Below are 14,589 nucleotides of genomic sequence, written 5' to 3' on the forward strand. Positions count from 1 at the left end.
TGATTCTAGCTCAGTAAAGCGCAGTTCTGCATGTGAGCACAGCTACACTTGCATAGTCATGTAGCTGTGTGAAGTGGCAGAGGAGGGTGAGTGGGTAGAATTTCTATGTAATCCTCTAAAAATAAACACAAATCCACCAAGTAGCAGTGCAGTACTAAAATATACAGGTATGAAAATAAGCATAAATAGTGAGTAGGATCCTGCTTGTGTACTTCGCCAAGGTAGTTCTGACTATGAATAAAGTTAGTATAAAAGTGATGTAAACCAGAAGTCATGGCTTCATTTGTCCTTAACTGTTTATTAGAGACCTTTTCAATTTTCTTTTTCTTTCTTTTAAAGAGGAATTCAGGAGAATTACAGCTTTGGATAAAAATTTTTAGTTGATTTAATACATAAGAAAATTAAGTGGTCTTCTGTATTAAATTCTATCCTTAATAACATTGCCCTAGGGTCTGATTTTCTTTTTTGACCACCTAAATTTCATTGTGACTGGAATACATCCTTTATTTGTTTAGTCCTGAATTCCCCTCCAGCCTTTTTGAAAATGCTTTCTCTGCTTTTGTCCTTTTTCACTTATTTTCTTAGCTGATGCTGATAGATAAGTTGATCTATGAAACAACAAAAACAAACAGTTGACATGGATGAAAACAATACAAAAAATGTAAAGAAATAAAGAAATAAGAAACAATTAAGTAGTTAGTGTCCCCCTCTTCTGCAAGTAAAACTAATCTGCCTTCTGACTGCGGGAGCTGTGTGTATTTCACAGCAATATCCAACACGTTCTTCAGTGCTGGCTGGAGGGTCTAATCTTTCCCAGAATGATCAGAGCAGTGCAGTTGAAGAGCAAGGATGAATATTTGAATAATCACACCACAATGTGAGGTGACCCTCCGACAGGGGACTGACCACATACACATATGGATTTTGGGAAGAAGCTCTGATGCTCTTTTTTAACACAGCTGTGAGAAGAATGTGGCTAAGACCCAGTAGTCTTTCTTGAGTATAGCTGGCAAAGGAAGCCATGAGGAGAAGAGAATTTAACACATGGGTGTAAGGGAGTTCACTTCATTGATGCGATCTGAGGGGAATGTCTAATGACTGGAAGAATCAAACTTGGCAATGAAAACACAAAGCTCTTTTCATCAATTCAAATGCTGACTCTAAAGCTGCAGATGGTTACCTCCAGCCTTGCCTATTCAGTGTGGGGTTGTATAAAATGGCACTTTGGTGAATACTAATAGATCAAAACAAAGATTTAATAACATAAAGATGTGGTGTTCATTTTTAAATGAGGATACAGGTCAGTGTCTCAGAAAAGAGCGAAATGAGTATCTTTATGTATGGGTCTAAAGTCTCTGGAGATTTTTAACTGCAAACATATCTTTAGTGTGCAGATTGTATTCAGTACAGGGCAGCTATGCAAGGAACAGGCTAAAAGCAAGATTTCAGAATTATTATACTAATTGAGCCTCTTTGCAACATGCAAATGTTGTTAACTAGTTATCTCCTTTTAAAATCATACCTACATATATTTAGCTGAAGTATACATTGTAGCTTGTATGCGTTGAGCTACTTGTTGTAGGAAAGAATGGAGCTAGTTAATTAGAAATTGCAGGCAGAAGCACTTCACAAAAGAAACAAGTTGTACATTCACTGAGACTTAAAGCTGTTTGTTTTGGAGGAACCACCAAGTCTTAGAGAACTCAGTTGGCTTTATTTTAAATTTGAGAGAGCTATTTCTTTCAAAACAATAAATATGATTTAATCTCTTTCTTTATTAGGATGTTATATTTAGATGTTGAGACTTTTCTATTAAAACTAAACTGCTTTTTTTGCTGTTTTTTTTTTTTACTTACAAAATTGTACTCTGGTGCATGTCAGATCAAAACATTAAATACTGGAGGCTAAGAGTACAATTTCATAGATACTAATAGTTTCACTCATTTGTGTCAGTAAATAATTTAGCACATGTCAAAAGTGATTTTCCTTTTTATGATAACTACTGAGCTGCCTGCTGCTGTGAAATTCTGCTGAGTTTGAATAGCTGGTAATCTTTTAATATCATATGGGGAATAATTTAAGTGGTGCTGGCGTTTTGAAATGTAAAGTAAGTCCTGGTGTCTTGTTGAAGAATGTAGATACAGAGCTAGTTTCTTAGTTACAGCAAATTGACTTTGCTCTGTCACACTAAGTTGCATTCATTTGTCCCAGTTAAGGGTATGACCTGTAGTTTACTGAGAAACAGATGCTGGTGGGTACGTTCAAAAGACAAGTGAGTGAGGGCAAGGTGCTAAGAATCTTATACTTGCTATAGCAATCCACAGAAGTCAATGGATATCAGAGTTTGTATGGAAGGAAATGGAAATCAAAGGAAGACAACTTTTGTAGCAGTTTAAGATACCAATGCAAAATTAGCAAAGGTTCTGGTTTTCAGATTGGATCAAAACGTATTAAATGGGATTCAAAATGGAAAAAACTCCTTGATGAGGACTGATGTGTTGGCTGTCTCATACAATGATTAAAAGCAGATTAAAAGCTCCATGGGGCCCATAAGAGATATACAATCTCCACAGGCAGGGTTTTATGGTGTTTAGGAAACCCACACTAGCCAGATGGAAGATTCCCAGACACGCAAAACTACTACATACTCTGAAGAATTCTGCAGAGCTGATGCAAATTTTTTTGGCATACCAGACATTAATAGAAACATGAGAAAGTTCAAAACAAAATCTAGTAGCTGTAACTCATATCACATACGAAATTATTACCATACAGTAGCAATTAGAGGCTGTGTGAATGTACCAGATTTAGGGGCAATAGGCTGGAGTAGTCTGCTTTAGTCAGTGAGGAAATAAGACTAATTGAAATGTGGGAAAAAAGTTATGCTTGATATAATTGAAAGCAATATGTAGCAGTCAGGATTTTTTAAAATACTTGGAATTCTGCAATAACACCAGTGATTCCTCTCAGAAAAATTTCCCTCAGACTGCACTAATATTCATGGTGAAATGATGAATTAAACAGTCTTGCAGAGATACCTGTTTGTTGTAATAAAAAAAAAAATTGAGTAAGCCAATGGGGTTATGTGCAGCCTCATAGAAATTCAACATATAGACAGAAATCAATTTTCCAGGTCTGAAGGAAATAAAATATTGAACTTATATTCAAATCTAAGGTGAGCTGAAAAAATTCAGTCATCATTGGCATATTCTCTGGACTGCTGTTGTTACACATTTCTGTATCACTAGGCAGATCGTTTTTCCCTTGGTAAGGCTAACATATTATTCATACTGTACAAAAGGAAATATGTAACTTTTGGAAAGTAACTTTGGAATGAAATGTATTTTCCTTATTGGATTATATTATCTTTATTGAATTACACTAGTTTTTTAATTGGGCACTTCATGTTGCTAGAACTTTGCAGGCTGTGATGGCAGGAGTGCCTAATAACTCACTACCACTAACACTGTTAACTTCTCTGCCCAAGAATCACTTTGGATAAGCACTTGGGATAGAAGGACTTGGATAAGCATTAGCAGAAAACTTCTAACTGAAAAAAATTATAAAACAATTGACTTTTTGTCTTTTCTGCCTGCTTTTCCTGGAGACCCAAATGGAGAAGCACATGCTGAGACAGAGTGAGGCATGCTGGTTTCAGAGATCCATGCAGAGCGGTGTGACCTCAGACATTTCTTTCAAAAGTGTCCTTGGCATCTGCCCCCATCCCACCCTTCATTTTCTAAGTTGTTGTTTGGGAGCAGGGATTCTTCCCCAGGGTGTGACAGAATGGATCTCAGTTTTCTCCTCATCTGTGGAGATTCAGATATCCTGCACCTCGGAGAGGCATTTTAGCCACACAGGTCTGGTCTGGATGCTCCCTGTTCCTTGCTTTGAAGCAGTGCCATGTAGCAGAAAATAATGCAGGCTGCTTGGATCAGAGAGGAGCAAATAGTCTGCTCACCTCTGAGAAATAAGACCTGTTTCTGACACTTACCTTTAGAGCTTTTTCTCAGTTTAATTCATTGCCTCTTGAAGATAAATACAAAACAAGTATCAGGACTTGCAGCTCCCATTTTCCAGGTGGGCACCCTTGATCACCTCCCACAGAATCACACCTCCAGGTCTAATAGCATTTCATATGTTTCTTCTGTAGAAATTCACAGCTTCAGAAAGAAAAATATAAAAGTGGCTTCAACCCTGGTGTGTACTGTTCCCCTAAAAAGTGGCAGATATGGGTTAAAATCAGGTTTTCCTTAGCTTGGCTGAATGCTCTAACTGGAAGTATTATTTTTTATGTTTGTCTTGAAAAGGAGAACTGGTAGCACTGCTGTTGTCTTTATCACCTTCAAAGAAACTCGTGGCCTTAATTTTAGAGAAGGTAGCTTGAGGACTTCTGAACAGCCTGGAGCAAGACACTAAAAGTTAGGGACTGTCCTTAATAGAGCAAGTTGTAGTATCACTACTGAAAGCCTCATACAATTAAAATGTGTGATATTGCCAGAGCAGATTATAGGATATCCTTCTCCCAGGTATTTTGGGTTTCATAAATTATAGTGAGGCCTGTAGCATCTGACAATTTATGATCGGTGCCAGTATTATGCTCAGCGGTGCACTTAACAGATGAAGACAAAAAGTCCCAATCAAAGGAAATGACAGGTGTGCCTTTTGTGCATTCATTGCACAGCCAAGATATCCATTGGCTGCAGGGAGTTTCACATGGATGAAGAATGCAAAACTGCACATACAGGCAAAGTCAAGTATTTATTTTCTTTTTGTAGCGATGGTTTACTTTTACTTAACCTCCATACATTGTGGATTGCAGTGCAGACATTGTTTTGTTAAAGTACGGGTAGTTACAATATAAACACAAATATTTATTGTCATTTGAATATTTATCATCTCAGCCTTTCACGAAAATAAAAGCAGTGCTGAAACTTCATTCTCTCAAACACTAAAATGTATTCTATGAAAGTCAAATGTTTTCAGAGTCAACATAATCACAGCATCCCAGTTTTTGACCTGTGTGTTCATTTACAGTTTACTTATAGCTGCTTCAGAGAGATGGAAGTTTGTAGATTACAACATGGTTTTATTGATTTATCAGTAGCAAAATACACTAAGTATACACTCAGTAAACTGGATCAGCTAGCTCTTGGGCTTGTATTGTATAATATCAGCTTGTTGTGGAATACTTCAGAACAAAATCAGAATGTTGGCATAGTTAACTTCAGTGGTGTAAACCAGACTTGCAAAGACTAATATTTAGTAAGACCAATAACACAAACAAATTAGATTTTGAAGTTGTTTGCCCAATAGGAAGAAGCACGCTGACACAGTATTTGTAAGCTTATAGTTAACTATTCTATGACAAATTATTAAATAACTTTGAACAGCAGATTGAGTGCTCCTTGAAGAATAGCAAGAAAACTTTTTCTCAGACTTGCTTTTTTTTTCAAGATGATAAAAAGAGTGTCACAGCAAATACTCATTTAATTTAATATTTTATATCCAAATAAAATAAGTCCATGGCATTTACATTGCCGTTACTAAATAGTATTTGGTTTGTTTGCTAGAGTCATTTATTTGTGGCTTGGCTGAAGGAATAAAAATAAATTTGCGGTTCTTTCTGTTAATACTCATAGTGTTTCTTAACATATGCAAAAGATTGAATACTGTAAATGTATATGCAGAAGCTCAAAAAGAAAGCCCAGACTTTCTGAAGCTTCTGAATTACGTATAACCTTTTAGAGAATTGCTGGGACAGTTCTTTACAACAACAGAAAGAAATAACCGACTAGGCCAAAAAAGTATTTTATTTTAAGCAAACTTGAAATCATTTAAATTTTCCCACTGCTTAAAATTAAGTATACCTTTACTAAACCAGGGGCTAGTTATCTGAGGAAAAAATTACAGTTTGTGTTTCTGAACTACTACTGAGCCATTAATTAATAGTCAGATTTTTCCATAAAGTTGGTTTTTTTTAAACAAGGTTTTGTAGAAGGGCAGCATAAACTGTGTTTATGAGAGCTAACAATAGCTATAACCCCATAATCCCCACTGTTGCTTTGTTGGCAAGTTGCTCAACTTTCCTGTTCTACATTTCTCCTATGATGTGGATATAAGGATACAGATCCAAACACTGAGCTGTTGGAAGGCATAAATCTTTAGGACCAAATTTTATCATTTTACCTTCAAATCATGGAATTTTTGCCCACAGAAAGTAATAGAATTCAGCCTTTGAATGAAAGACATTGCAGGTATTGTGTATTGTGCAGGTATCGAAATGCATACAATAAAATTATTTTATTTAGCAATTTACTTTGTGCCTCATGATATATGTATTTCTATCATTTCTCTTTCAATCCTTGATAAAATGATCATAAATTATTTAAGGGATATAACATATGCGCATCAGATAAAAGGGATATCTAAGTCATGCACTCAACATAAAAGACATTTTGTAGATTTTACTCCATGCTTTCGAAGAATTTTGTAACTCTTTACATATGCCAAATTTTTATGCTTTCGTCAACAGAAATTAAAAAGCTTTTCTCCTACAATCAGTCCCACTCATGTCATCACCAGGCAGAATTGCCACCAAGGGAAACATTAGGAGGAAGAGAGGATGTTTTGTCCGTGGATTTTTTGTTAGTTTTTGATGGAAGACTGCCTTTTTTTCTGGAAATACTTTACAGAAGTATGACCAAGTGTGAATTGTCCTGAAACCACCAGAGGGGTAGAGAGTTCACCTGCCAGTCTGAGCCCATTATGAAGGACTTATCACTAGTAAGAGCTTAGTAAAATTCTTTCCTCTTATGTCCATACCTGTTTCCATTGCTACTCGATCTCTAAGTGCTGTGGTGGGCATCATTCCAGATTGGGCAATATCACATCGGTGATAAAATACAACAAACCTATGTAAAACCTACATCTCTCTATTATCAGCTCTGTGTTCAGCACAAATCCAGAACACAGCCCCATACCAGCCAGAAGAAAGTTGTCTCTACCCCAGCCAAAACCAGCACCATAGCACATTTACAATTGTGCAAACTCATTGTAAACAGGACGTGACCAGAAGGCGTCTGAAAGAAGTGAGGCTTGATTGGAACAGGCAACTGAGAGGTTCAGACTTGACTTTACAAGTCTAACATGCAGAAAGGTGTAATATGGTGGTTTCAGACTGGTACTTTCAACTTCTAGAGTCTTTTAATAAGGCCATTCTCTGCAGATCTGTAAATAAATCCTAACTGTTCATTTTGAGCAAATTTGAAATGGTTTGTTTTAGATAATAAATTTTTGATGTTGCTTTTAAATTTTCCTGAAGATGGATTTAGAACAAACCAAAATCCTCAATAAAGGAGGTCCTTTTTTCATCTCCTGAAATGCATTTCTGTGGAATATAGTATAAGGAAGCTGGCGAGCTGTTGCCAGACAGTTCAAAGCCCAAACTGAGAAGCTTAGAGAAAAAGGCTCTATATTCAGCAATTTTAGTCTCTAATTCAGTAGGATACTTTTTTATTATTATTATGTTTGTAGACATAAAGAACCCAGATCTGAGACTGTATTGTTCTCAAGAATGTGAGGAACAGTTCAGAGACACAATAAGATTGCCTAATTCATGCACTCTAATGATATCAAACATCATTACCAAGGGGCAGGACTAGTGTTCATCAGGAGTTTTCAGGAATTAATATTTCATTAATTATTCATTATTCATTATTTATTCTTTGAATGAATAAATACTATGACAGAATATTTTCTGTGGGGAAGACATATTACCATAAGGTAAAACTGCTAGTTTTCCATAAGCAGGCGACACAGACTGCCAGAAGGTATTTGACAAGAAAATCCAAGAGACCCTTGCCTATTCATATCAGCACAAACTTCATGGAAGCATAAGGAATACACTGTAAGGAGTAGGTTCCCATGTCAAGATTTCTCCTAAGAAAAGAGAACAGCTGTGACACCAAATGTGGGGAAACAGTACTTGTCAGTGCTAAAACTAATTCAAGTTTATTAAGAAGGTATATAAAAGGTTTTTCTGGCACAAATATAAGCTTTGCATAAAATTGCCATAATAAACTGTTGAATTCAAGCTGGAGTGATAGGGGAAATTTGAAGATTTGTTTAAATAATCTGTTGTGTATCATTTGACTTTAAATATGCCAATGTATCCTCTATGTCAGCTATTGTTCATTTTTGATCTCTAATATCAGCCACATGCTCAGATGTGAATGGTCCATCCAATAATAAGAGCCTAGTCTCTATGATATATTGTAGATTTTGTAGATTTCAATGTACTGAAATACAGCATAGTTATTTCAGGGTTTATTTTTCTTTCTCAGAAGCTCTTTTTTTTTTTGGCAGTCAGTGTATGCTGTCCTGAGCAAGCATTTGAAAGTAAGGGAGTGATACCTTTCACAAGGTGGCATTAAATCCAGCATAGAAGCAAAGTCCTGATTTTGTATTATCCTGTAATGTGTAGCAATCTACATCAATGCAAAGTAGGGTGAAATGCTGTCAAAATAGACCAACTGTGTTTACTGCTCAGTTTTCCTGCTGCTAGTGATGGCACAAGGTGAATAGTAATGGTGAGCTAGCTCATAATCTTCCAAACAGAAGGTAGAGGGCAAACAGTTTGACAAGATTAGTTATTGTGGACCACAGATAAAAGCTTAATATTTTAGCCAAGGCCTTTGTAAGCCAGGCTTATTTTAAAATATGTCTGCTGTCAAGTGCCCAACTGGCTGTATTTGCTTCTAAGTTTAATCATATACAGAATTACTCTTTTGGGTTGAGAAGACGCTGAAAGGGATTTAATAGGAATGCTTGTTTGGTGACAGTGCTTTTCAGGGGCAGAATGATTTGCCCTGCCAAATTTAAGGCCAGTACATTTAATGGAACATACTTTTTGGAGTGATATTACAAACAGTGTTGGGCAGGCAGGAATTGGCAGCGGTGTCTGTAGTGATTTGATTCAACACTGTGGTCTACCATGGTTTAGAGCTCATTGATGCTGCTAAATCAGTCTCTGAGATGTGTGTTTTAAGACCAGGAAGGACCATTAATACCAGTCAGTCCAGACACTTGTCTGACAGAGGGCACTGAATTGTACTCAGCATCAGTTTCAAAACCATGGCTGAACTCCAGCATTTAGAAAGACACCCAGACTCTGATCCAAAAAATGCGGAGGGAACTTGGTTAAGAAGAGGAAGGCAGCCTGTGCACTGGAGCCACATGTAGTCTTTATCACTGTGATGGTTTATGAAAGAATTGTTACAGACCATTAAATTCAATGGGCAGTGATTTTTACTAAGATAAAAAATTATTGTTAATAAGGCAGGCTTTTGAGGTAGTAAAAAATAAGACCTGAATTGAGGAATAAGGGTAATTAAAAATTAGCTGAATCAGCCAGGAGTAAGAGGGTGATGGCTGTGTAGCATGGTAGATACGTCATACGGTGCAAAGTCATATCCTTGACACCAGGCTTCAAAACAGTGAATATTTAAGTATTTTATTCAAAGCAGCCTAAAATTTTGAAACCGAGAGCAAGCCACCCCAACACCCAGTGTTAGCACAGTGCTATTCCCTTGAGAGGGAAGCAGCTGGGGTCCAGTTCCCTTGTGCAGATAATAGAGCTGAACCAGATTGCTCCAGCCTCCTGAGTAAATGATCCTATCCAAGTGACTGGTTTCTGGGCAAGACCAGTATCACAGCAGCCTCTCTTCTCTTTGTCATTTGTTTCCTTGAATTGACAGAAAATGCCTGAAAACAAGTATGCCATTTAGAATTTCATGAAGTTTATCCGAGAGGAAAGCTGAAAGAAAGGAGAGGAAAAGGAAGGAAGTCACTTTATTCTAAATGAATTTAAGTGAATTTGTTTGTATGAACACTCACCAAACAACCATTCACTGAACTCTACTGCTAAACTGCTTGCAGTGCTTTTGTCCAATGCATTTTATTTATCTAATATATTTTCAAAAGCTTGGTTTCTAAAGGGAATTAGTGTCAGCAAAACACATTCCACAAGAAGCCAGAAATCATGCAAGTAAGGCCATCTTCATAGCCTGAGCCTAATCTTATCTACTGGAAAGATAACCAAGGGCTATAGCTTAGGTTTATAAGCCTTTATATAGCATTTCAAAATCCAGGACGATTTTGTTTTTATCACTTAACTCCTCCATTTGCAGGTAGAAACCATTGTTTTTGGCTAGTCTGTATATTGCTTTGCAGATTAGGACATGGGCTACTTGAAGGGTGCCCTTTTCTGTCAGTTGGGTGTCCCATTTTATCTCTTCCTGGGGCATGATTCCCAGGAAGGTCACTCCATGACTGTATAGCTGTCATATTCAGAACTTGGGAGTAAAGACCACTGTTGTCTTTGGGGTGAGTTCCTTTGGCCAAAGGTGGAGCAGTGTGGAAGGATGTACCAACCCATGTGGATTTATGCAGTTGCAGTTTTTACTGATCCCAAGCCACGGGTTAGAGCTAGACTTATTCAGCAGAATGTGTGAAAGAGAGAAGCAAGCCAAAAATGTGCATAGGAGTGGGCAGTAGAGAGTAGTAGGGAACATACTTGCACTGATCTGTTCAGCTTCTGGGCTCCCAGAGCAAACTTCTCTGTCAGTTAGGATTTTAAGTCTGCTTTATGGAGACCAAGTCTAAAACCAAAATTGTTTTTACTCACAGGAGTAAAGCTTTGCTAAAAGTCAGAGCAGATTGTCAAGCAATTCGGGATCTGTGTAAGAACACTCCACATAACAACATACTCTCCATCCAGGCATTGACAGCTGTGTGCACAGGTGACAAGGGAACACAGTTTGAAATAACTGGAAGAAAATTTGAGAATGGTTGAGAATTTGTCTTGGGTAAGACTCACCTAGTAATGATCCTAGTCATGATCCTGTCCAGGTGTTCCTGTTCTTTCCTCTGAAGATGAGGATCTTCTTAAAGCTTAGCAACATGTTCAAAAGGACATAATTAAACCTGTAACATCATAGCAGCAAGCCCCTTATGGAATTCTTTTTATTTCTGTATAGAACACAGATTCAACTGCTTAATTCCAAATTTGTTTGGAGAAAGCATTAAGCCACTGCAATTCAAGACTCTTAACATTGTGTCTTTTGCTAACTTAAAAATAATGATGGATTGGGTGTCCCTTTCCTAAATTGTGTGTTTTATTTATTTTTTCCATTTCCTGGGAGCATTACAGAAGTATGTAGTGTAGATAAAGAATGTTTCTAGCATTATCTTTGTGCTTTTCATCAATGCAAATTCCATCTATCTTGAAAAGCATTGGACATTTTTACTTTTTACTTTTGGATATATGTAAATCAATAGAAATAAAACCAAGGTTGTGCCTATCCATCTGAATCCATAGATTTTTCCTGTATTTTATATGTCCTTTTGTACTCACTTTGCATGCATGCATAAAATAATTGTATAAAAAATGCTGATGGGGCATTTGTTGAGAGAATTTATTTGTTAAGGCACAGATTTTCTAGAAGTATTTGAAGAACCAAGGAATAATGAAGGTCATCTACTGCGGTTTTCAAAAATTTCTAAGGAAGAAATTGAAATCTGTGAGAATGGGGAGTGAGCCCTTAAGAGGCTTTGTAAAGCATTCCAAAAGGTGTGTGTCTGTTCTTGCACATTTGGACCTTCAGCACTACCACAGAATGGCCTGCCCACCTTATCATTCTTCTGTCTGATCTAAAATAAGAACTCAGATGCTTTCTTCTTAAATTACTTATTTAGTTGCTTCATGAGATGCAAATTCAGTGAGTATCCTTGCGTACATCTCAGGAGAAAGTGTAATGTTGCACATTTAACTTACACTATGAGGACTATTCACAAGCAAAAAGGCAAATCTCATTTGTTAGAATGTTGGAATGGTTAGAATTTGTCTTAGAATACAATAAAATGTGCTGCTTTCAGTTAAATAAAATTCTATGAAATTACACAAAGTAACAGAAGTTGGTTTTTTCATGTCTTCCATATTTTGAATAAAACCCTGCAAACATTGAGACTAGTTCCCAGTACCTTCCATTCTTCTAGTTAAATTACCTTTGATCTAGAGGTATAAAACTATTACTGCAGTTTTCCACATTAAAATGCTCAGTCTCCAGAGGGAGCTGCCTGCAGCATCCCACTGGGCTGGGCACAAAGCCTTATCAACAAGGGCTGGCTCTGCCACCCTCACCCCTCACAGGTAGCACCTCACTGGCACAAACAGCCTTTTTAGCTGCCTTTTCTTACTCACAAAGAAAATGTTTCTTAGTGTGAGTTGGGATGACAGAGTTGGGCCCTTGGTGAACAAAGAGTCCAGGATTATCATTCCAAAAAGCCCCCTGAGGCCTGTATCAAGAGTTATTAACCACTGATTCAGCGCATAGCATTATTTTGTAGGCTTAAGTGGGATTTCAGAGGTATATTGGGTCTTGTGTCTGTGTAGGGGTAAATTTTGCCCTCTGTTATTTTATCTTATAAATAGCTGCTACCATTTCTCTTTTATGTTGTTGCTTAAATCTCTTTCAAAGTACAATATCTTAATTCCCTGCTACCTTTTTTTTTTCCTCCTGATAAAGAATAAATAAATTTGAAAATCCACATATGACTGAAACAAAAGGCAAATAAGCTCTGCATGGTATGTATTTGGTGCGGAATGCCTCATTTTGATGATTTCAGTCATCATTCGTTTGAAAAGCAGAAACTATGATTGTTAAGCCTCATTATTTTCAATGAAGCCTGACAGTTTCAAGGTTAAACAGAAGACAGCTACTTTCATCCCAGTGGTATTTCTCTTCAAACATGGGCAGCTCTTCACCGACTTGTTCTGCTCTGGTGTGCAGTGCCATTGCTTGGTCACAGAGTGGTGCACATCTAAACCCAGTTGTAGGACAGTGTGTAAGCTGTGACATCCAACTTGTTTTCCCCAGAAGGAGCCTCAATTACTGAAGTCATTCCCCCCCCACACACACCCCCTGCCTTGTATAAGCCACACAATATTTCTTTTTAACTGAACAGTGATTTAAATAAGCCATGATCTCAGATTTTACAGGTTTTATGCTGTCTCCCAGAAAAACAATTTTCAGCCCAAGCCTTCTGTTTGTCCAAACAGTTTGAAATGTTTTCCATTGCTTTTATGTCTTAGAAGTACATTAGAGAGGGTGCTAGTGTGAAAGAGACCTCCAGAAAGAGTTAAAATGGCTGAGAAAGCTGCTGTGCTTCTGAATACACATGCTAGTGAAAGAGAACTAATTGCCATTGCTTTCTGAAATTGCCCAGGACTGACAGCAGATGTAACAGGGAAAATTCCCAATAAGAGAGGCTGACAAAACTGACTGATCAGTAACTGAGTTAAAATCCTTAGAACTCAGAAAACATTGATGTATCCATGTGAGAAAACTTACAGGAGCAAATAACTTGTGAAATCCCTGATTTTATACCTTCATGGACGGACAGCACTGAGTTATGGCAGTTTGGGTGCTGCCTCTATAAATCGAAGTGCAGTAGATGTTATTTTACAAAACCGGGGGAAATGCAGTAGTTGGTTAAGAAGGAAAAGTGACTATTGGAAAACTGAAGGGAGAGGAGCAGTTTTTCAGCAGTTGCTACCTAAGGAGCAGCTTTTTACCTGTGCATTCATTCCCTCAGAGTCCCTGTGTAAGAGCTAGAATGAGCTGAACTTTCCACATACTTTTCCTGCTGTCTGATGATTACATTTGGGTGGTGAATTCTTAATCTCATTTCAGGAATTAAGTCACCTGGTGAGTACAATGAAAGGTGTAGCTTCATCGTGCTTGGTGGTTCCTGGAAAACAAGTGTTTCAATACGTACCAAGCACATTAGTCATGACTTGTGGCAATAAATCCATGTTGACTAGTTTACGTGCACTGAAGTTACTAATGCATTCATGAGATAAAATGCATTTTGCAATTTTGATAAAGCTGTGTTATTTTTATTTCCTATCTGCTTTTCTCATGTTGTATAATTTTTTTTTAATTGTCTTTCAAGATAAGAAAAAATGGTCAGCTTTGTGACCATGAATACAGCTATTTGAACTTACAGCTCTGTTTATCCATTGTGGAAGCTGTGTGTATAATATTCTGGACGTGGCTCTGAAAGTGTTCTGCTACACACTGTCTGCTTTTATACAGGTAGTTTATTTGTGGGAGAGTTTTCATTGAAGGATACCATAAAATACAGACAGATTGAAAAAATAGCTTGAATACATGATTTCTGGAATGCTGAAGATAAATGTGTGTAGATACAAAATGATGAACAAATTTAGTCCTTTGCATTTGTCTACATACTTTAACAAAAGAAAGATCAAATTAAGCCAGTGAGATTGAACATGTTTATAGTGCCTGTGCCTTAAATGTAAGAGGACTGGGCAGCTTAGACTGTTAATTTTTCTGTAGTAGTATTGACACAAGAATCACGCAGGCCACCTTCAAAATATCATCATCCACATCCTTAGAAACTTGGCTTGTTGAGTGTTTTGAAAAATTTTTTACATAAAACACATTGGCTTTTAGACATAAATTTATAAACTGGACAGTAAAAGTATCTGTTGGATAATAGGCA

The 14,589-nt window shown here is 37.2% G+C and overlaps 1 protein-coding gene across 1 annotated transcript in view; it reads left to right on the plus strand.

Moving 5' to 3' along the window:
• MIPOL1 (mirror-image polydactyly 1) overlaps positions 1-14,589 on the plus strand; it is a 186,844-nt gene that overhangs the window by 166,878 nt on the left and 5,377 nt on the right. The window lies entirely within an intron of this gene.

The sequence above is a fragment of the Molothrus ater genome, chromosome 6 (genome assembly GCF_012460135.2).
Source record: "Molothrus ater isolate BHLD 08-10-18 breed brown headed cowbird chromosome 6, BPBGC_Mater_1.1, whole genome shotgun sequence".
Lineage (NCBI taxonomy): Eukaryota > Metazoa > Chordata > Aves > Passeriformes > Icteridae > Molothrus > Molothrus ater.